At 44.2% G+C, this 5,356-nt stretch overlaps 1 non-coding gene across 1 annotated transcript; it reads left to right on the top strand.

Moving 5' to 3' along the window:
• The first annotated feature begins 1,096 nt into the window (after positions 1–1,096).
• On the top strand, positions 1,097–1,179 carry trnal-uaa (transfer RNA leucine (anticodon UAA)). The gene has a single exon. It is a non-coding gene; the product is annotated as a tRNA-Leu (tRNA).
• The last annotated feature ends 4,177 nt before the right edge of the window (positions 1,180–5,356 follow it).

Genomic DNA, 5,356 nt, shown 5'->3' on the forward strand with positions numbered 1-5,356 from the left:
AAATGTAAATGTAACTACAATTGTAATTGTGCCTGTAATTGTAATTATGATTGTATCTGTAAATGTAACTACAACTGAAATTGTACCTGTAATTGTGCCTGTAATTGTACTTATAATTGTAACCCTAATGCTGGCTACAACTGTAATTGTGCCTGTAATTGTAATTGTAACTACAACTGTAATTGTAACTATAATTGTAACTGTAACTGTAGACCAAATTACTTGAAAGGCCACTTTGGGGGACTCCTGCATTGTTTTAGTTTCAGTCTCAGGCTGACTGAGAATGGTGGTCCAGAACCTTTCCAGAACCTCTCCATAACGCTGTGAGAACTTCCACTCAGCACTGACCCCCAAAAGGTGCGGAGAATTCAGTGAGATGGGAGGAGGCAGCAAGATGAAGACGCCTTTTTATCATTCTTGACAGGAGCAATCAGAACGACCCACACACCCCCACACCGTCCCGTCCCACCCCATCCCACCAGCATGCTGTCTAGAATGACAGGTATCTCTAAATGGGCCTTTGTGAGTGTGTGTTGTGGTTACCTGCCTGTTACACGTGGACATGCGTGTGTCCAGCATTGGACCTGAACCCCTCCCAGGGTGTGAGCTTCCCTCTCTATGTTGCTGTGTTTGGTGGCCTTTGTCCAGTTGTCCGGTTTGTTCGGCCAGAATGTGCTTACATGGCCGTCCCTGCAGTAATAACTTTCTTTACCATCTTGGATAACTTCACTGTTCATTTAGTGCACAGCTGATGTTTTTTTAATCCAATTTATCTAATACCTGAGCCATTCATGGAGGTGGATCATTTTTACAGGAGTAATTCAAGGTAAGTACCCTGATCAAGGACACTGCAGCAAAAGCAGGGGGTGCAATGTGAACCAGCACCCTTGAGGTTCCAGGTCCATGTCCTGAACCACCGTATTGCACACCGGTCCGTATCTTCAGTCTGAAAGTGATATTTCAAGAACCGCAGTTTTCTCAACTACATTCATTTACTCTGGAGACACTTTGGAGGTGTTTCTCTCCAAAGCAACTTACATTGTTAAACTATCAACAATTGTTTACCTGTTTATACAGGAGAGAAGGGCTATAGCAGACCAGGGTGGCCGAGTGGTTAAGGCGTTGGACTTAAGATCCAATGGACAGATGTCTGCGTGGGTTCAAACCCCACCCCTGGTAATGTCTATAATTTGGATGGTCCAGATGTGCCCACTGCCCCCCATGGGGACAGCTGGTAGGATAGGGGTTAGAGCTACTTTCTTAAGCTCCATAGGTTTAATCCCCCCCTTGAGGATCATAATAACCCAGCTGCATAAATGGGTAAGGAAAAAAAAAACTGCAAGCTTATTGTAATTACAACCTTAATGTTGTAAGCTGCTTTGGTGAAAAGTGTCACATAAATACATTCAGATTGTACTCATACACAGTGTAAAGATGGACCATATGTACAGAGTATCTATACAGACAGTCTACATACAGTGTCTGATGCAGACTACAGGTTAAGTGCATGGAGTTGTAACCAAAAGGTTCACAGTCTGTCCATCCATTTTCTTGCCTGCTTGTCCTCAGTTCATGCAGAAACAACAATAATAATAATGTGAAATCTCTGTCCATGAGTGTGACCAAGTTTACACTGTTCCAGAATATAATGCTGAGGGTGATACTGTAGCACCTAAAGAGTTAGAGTACCTATCAAAAGTTTGAGTACACCTAGATGGCCTGTATGGGACACAAGTGTCCTATATGTGGAACCGCTGCAGAAGAGCTGGGGGGACACGGCGCCTCACTTCCTCATCAAACGTGTTTCCCAAATGCCTCGTGGAAGCAGGAAATGACCGATACCTTCATCTCCACATAGACGCAATTTACTGGAAGTAGTTTCCAATAAATACAAAAATAGACTGTTACTCTATGTTCAATATGCACCTTTATGTCTCTATTATTAGCCTTCATTCTACTGACTTGTTTGTCCAATTCTGCTTACGGTGTTAGATGAGCAACATTACAATGATTTACCCATTTATACAGCATTCCATTCTTACTGTATTCTTTTTTACAATACACAGTATATAAATCATAATAGATTCATAATAGATTCAACTGGCATATTTAAAACCGAGTGCATTAAAATATTTATATAAATATTTCTATAAGCTGACAATTTTCTCCAAAGCATCTTACAACGTTTAGTTACCATGATTTACCAATTTGCACAGCAGAGTAATTTTTACTGCATTGATTCACAGTAAGTACCTTTATCAAGAGCGCTACAGGAGGTCAAACCAGCCTTCAGACTGCAAGGCGGCAGCCTGGAGGCCAAAGCCACCTGCTGTCCCCATTGTGGAGGTTTTTCATTCCTCCCCCGAAGAGGCAGAGCTCTCGAACCCCAGGTCCGGGCGCAATCTCACGCGCTGGCCCGGCGTGGTTGTGTACGGAAAGCGTGCTCAGCCCCCCTCTGCTTGCCGGTCACGCAGTCGTCTGAAAAGGTGCCAGACAAATAATTGACATGATGAAACGGTAAGCCTTGATGAGCTTTAGTAAAGTTCATGCCGGGAATTGATCAAATAGACTCTTATAGATGTCTGAGACGAGCGCTAGGACTCCGCGGTGCATTTTTACACATCGCTGGATGGCAAATCACAGCTGTGAAAAAGAAAAAACACACACGCGCACACACACACCCAGTGGTGATTTAAAGGGATGTACCGCGTGTCACTTCGCCCTTATTTGGTAGTACATACAGGCTCCGTGAGACGGGAGGACGGCACATTGATCTTCCAAAAAGGTGACAGGATCGGTTTTTTTTTAATTGACTCTGTGATGGGGAATTCTAATGGCTCCGGTGACGCTGGGAGCGCCGCGTGAGACCGTGCCGGCGCCGAGGCCTGCTCCACAGAGAGGTCAACCCCGGCAGAACGGTTCCTGCGCCCGACAAATAACTGATACCTTCATCCCTGCGCCGACAGGGCAATTAAACGAACTTTGTTCGATATCTTTATGGGGATTAGCGTTCGCTTCGTTTGGTTTGTGTCAAAAAAGTGGAACGTTAATGATCGCCCACCCGGTGAGCGCAACGTGTTGGATAAAGTGAAAATGATGTGACGTGTGCTGAGCATCAGCTCCTAAAGACAGAGACGGAAGCGTTAAGATGCTCGTGAGATGGAGCGAGACGTTGACTGTATGGTGTGGTTTACTGGACTTCCAATATTAATTTGAAACAAAGTATCAAGGTGGGAGAATGTGATGCACAAAAAATAAATACATAATGCAGAGGAAATAAACCAAGCCAATACATGAAATTAACTCCCTCTCTCCCTCAGAGCTGCTGAATCCCTCTCAACACTCATTAAGGGTCTCAGAACACACCTTTTTCAGACCAACTTCTGTCAGAACCATCTATCTGCTCAATAAACTTTCAGTACCCTGTCTACTTAAGAAAACGACACCCCTATTAATTCTATGTGCAGCTGAATCCGCAATGTATACTGGCGACAACAGTGGTTTTGTACCAATTGTGCAGCAAAAATCACGTGTCTGCATCTCTCTGTTATGAAGCGCACTTTCGTTTACATTCATCTGCACGTGGCTTTGGAGGAAAACATCCCCCGAACGAATGCAAAATGCAAAAAATATAAACACAGAAATGTAGCAAAATAACAGGGAAAATTTAAAGTGATTCAAAGCAGAATAAAGTTAAAACTTCATTTAAAAAAAGGTAACATAGAGGTCAGAGTCTTTGCTTTGAAGGTCTCTGGTTCGAATTCCAACTCCTGTTCTAGCGCCCTTGACCCAGCTACTTGCCGAATTGATACGGTAAAAGTGACCCTGCTGTATAAATGTGTACTTCATTGTAAAGTTGGTCACCTAACGTTGTAAGTGCCTTGGGGAGAGGTGGCAGACGGACAAATAATTGTAATAAAAAAATACAAGAAGTACATACGAAAGGCGCAGTAGCGTTTAAATATAGCCAAAGAGGTCTTCGAGAAGTCAGCTGACTGTGGCGTGTGGTACAAATTGGTGTCGTGGGTGGGCCAGGGGTCTACTGGGTTCAGCGGGGGGCAAGGAAATGAGCCTGTGAGATATGATGGGAGTGATGCAGTTCAATGAGGGGCAGGCAGAAGGTGTAAACAAAGCCCTCGTCCTCACACACACACACACACACACACACACACACACACACACACACACACGTACGCGCGCACACATACCTGGCACTTTCCTCTGGACCTTTCCTTTTCAAAGATGTTTTAAAGGCATATTGCGGTTTCACTATAAGGCACTACAACCACCTCAAGAGCCATTACTACGATATTACTACTATCTGCTAGCCATTACTACGGTACTAATATGAGACTTTGGGGAGAAAGTTGGAGGAAGGAAGATGAGCAGCAACCATATTTTATTTTGTTCCTTGCCTGCTGCTTTGCTTCCGTTTGCACTGTGGGCTCTTATCTCCAAGATCTCAAATCTCACTGGAGTGGAGAGCAGGGACGAGCAACGTCGGCGGGGATGAGCATGATGGACAGCTCTCCGCTGCCCGTCTCTGCCACGTTTAAGATCATGAAGGCAAGCTGCTGAAGACCTATCAGACGGGACGTACAAGTCCGCTGGCCAGAGGACTCGAGCAGCAAGGGAGCAGGCGGATTCCGATGGACGCTTTCTGCTGTTGGTCTCGTGACTGATAGCTTTTGGCTATTTCTGTTAAACCTGAAGGGCCCATATCCCCATTTTGTTTTGGGTATTGTTAATAAAAGGCTCATTCTGCTGGGAAAACTGCTGTCCTTGGCCTTTGTCCAGCCTGCATGGGCACCTATGCCTCACAATGGAACACAAGACGCACAGATATCTGCGGAATGGAGTAAGAGTGAGAGGATCAGAACTCTTAACTGATTAAGTGCTAAGCTTAGAAATTGGGAACAGAAATTTGTATGTAACTCGATTTGTTCATAACTCCGAATCCAATCAATAAAAGCTTATCCATTCAGACATCCCTCAATTTATTCTCTGGTTTAATCCTAAAAAAAACACCTCTTTTATTCATTCAACATTTATCACTGTCTACAGGATCCCTGTGTTCCAGAGTATATCCTAGTGGGGGTCAGGGTACACTTTAGGTAGCGTCTCAATCTATCAATGAACTTTTTCTTAAATTTTATAAACTTCAACCAACAGTTTCCACTCTCACTCTGCTCAATTATCTATGTACAGGCGGTCCCCGATTTACGATAGGGTTACGTTCCGCAAAACCCATCACGAGGCGAAAATATCGAAAGTCCAAAATGCAGGTAATGCACGTAATACACACCTCTGCGTGACACGTCTGTATTCAAAAACAGTAATAACAGAGACATGCCCT

The sequence above is a fragment of the Scleropages formosus genome, chromosome 9 (assembly GCF_900964775.1).
Source record: "Scleropages formosus chromosome 9, fSclFor1.1, whole genome shotgun sequence".
Taxonomy (NCBI): domain Eukaryota; kingdom Metazoa; phylum Chordata; class Actinopteri; order Osteoglossiformes; family Osteoglossidae; genus Scleropages; species Scleropages formosus.